The sequence below is a fragment of the Pseudomyrmex gracilis genome, unplaced genomic scaffold (genome assembly GCF_002006095.1).
Source record: "Pseudomyrmex gracilis isolate BER0280 unplaced genomic scaffold, ASM200609v1 scaffold_506, whole genome shotgun sequence".
Taxonomy (NCBI): domain Eukaryota; kingdom Metazoa; phylum Arthropoda; class Insecta; order Hymenoptera; family Formicidae; genus Pseudomyrmex; species Pseudomyrmex gracilis.
The window spans coordinates 102864-104869 of NW_018021090.1; the positions used below are offsets into that span (position 1 = coordinate 102864).

The 2006-nt window shown below is 31.9% G+C and overlaps 1 pseudogene; it reads left to right on the top strand.

The window, feature by feature from the left end:
- The first annotated feature begins 304 nt into the window (after positions 1-304).
- LOC109860906 lies at positions 305-1646 on the top strand (annotated as a pseudogene).
- Positions 1647-2006: the final 360 nt, after the last annotated feature.

The window sequence follows — 2006 nt, forward strand, 5'->3', positions numbered from 1 at the left end:
TATATATATATATATATATATATATATATATGGCCATTGCACGTGACAAAATTTAGTTGTAATCGTAAGATTGTATGAACAGGTTATGTACCGTAATTGTCAGAGAATGTTTTAAAGGCATTTTGTCTTGTCGCAGAATTCCACTGATTGTTTTTGCAAATTTTCGTTCCTCGTGATCAGATTCGGTGCAGTATCACGTGGTCGAACGATCTTTGGCTCCGATTTGAGTCAGGCAATGTCTAAGAGCGTGTTTCGGACAAACGTAAATTGTAAGGTATTGTAATTAGAAAATATTGAGATAAGAATGGCTGATAAAGTGACGAAGACGTTACGAGATGTCGTCAATAACGAAGACACTGAGTGCATAGTGCATCGTAGACGCCGAGATTGACGGCGATGACGAGGACTCGGATGAGGTTGTTCCGGAACTTCAGGGTACATCCAAATGGACAAATTATATACATGGTTGGCAAACTAGATTTATTGTACTCAAAGATGGTACTTTGTGTTCTTACAAATTTGAGCAGGACAGGATTTGGATTTGAATGTCGTGGCTTAATTAGTTTGTAACAAAGCTAATATGAAGGTAAGAGAGTTGTGTATGACAATTCTGCATTGTATTCCTGATAATTTGAACACATTATGATTCAGCAGTTAAGATAATGAGTTTGTGTTAAGTAATTTATTTTTCTTAGGCACATCAATTTGATAAATGCAGATTTGATGTGTCTGTTAATGACTGCTTAGTCTGGTATTTAAGAGCAAGCAGTCCAGAAGAAAAGCAACAATGGATAGATGTTTTGAAGTCTTAAGATAATTATTTAAACTATTACACGAAATTATTTTGAAATGATATGTGTGTGTTTGTGCGTTGATAAAGAAGTCTGTGTTGTTTTAATTTGTTTACAAAATTTTTTTTATTTTATTACTTAAAAACTCTGGAGTATGTAAAATGAAAATTAAGTTGTTAGTTTGCATTTAATTAAAGACTATTAGAGTTTCTGTTTACACAAATTTCTCAAAAAGTCCGAATCTGATCATGGAAGTAAAAATAGTCTTAAATTACATGATAGTGCCATTTCACTTGTGTCCAACACACAATCAACAACAAGCGCTGGTAGCTTCAAGCATGGTACTCGAGGACTGAAAGAAAAATTAGCCGAAATAGAAATATTCAGAGACTTCCTGATAAAGCAGATTGATACCTTGCAAGTATTTTGATAACTGAGCAGAAAATGCTAAGAATACCTTCAAGAAAGGTAATAATTCTTAGTTTTTACATATCTTCCTTGTTAAATGTTACATGATTGTAATATTATGTAGATTAATGTTTCATCAATGTTCTATTTAAAATAAATTTCAGAAGAGAAAATTGAGACATCGTTTAATCCAGCTGAACAATCAGTGGATTTCAAGGGAGAAGCAATAACGTTTAAAGCCACCAGTGAAGGAGTTTTAGCAACTTTACAACATTGCGTAGAATTGATGGTGCAAAAGGAGGATGCATAGCGTCGTAGATGAAAGAAAGAAGTCGAGAAAAAACGGAAGTTACAAGAACTTTATAAGGCTTTGAAAGATCGAGTTGCCATGCATCATAACGGCTCTCTGAAATCCAGAGTGTTCATTCATGAAGGTCCTGACTATGAGTTTGATTTATTATTTATATTCTAGTTTTATCTATTGTTATAAGTTTTGTTTTATTATATATCTAATTCTAGCTAGAGAGAGATTTATGTTTATAAATATACTTATAAGTTATAATATTTACTAGTTACCGTATATAGCATTTCACAAAATATCAACGAATATAATAGAAAAAGATTATCCAAAATATCTTTATGTATCATGTATAGATAGAAAACTATCTTTTTATAACAATTGCGAGATTTCTTATGCTCGGTGAAGTTCAAATATCACGAATCTTTCTGCTTCACAAAAACTTGCTCGTCTGTTATATAATACTTTGAAAAAATATAGATATATCTTATATATTGAAACTTTCCAGT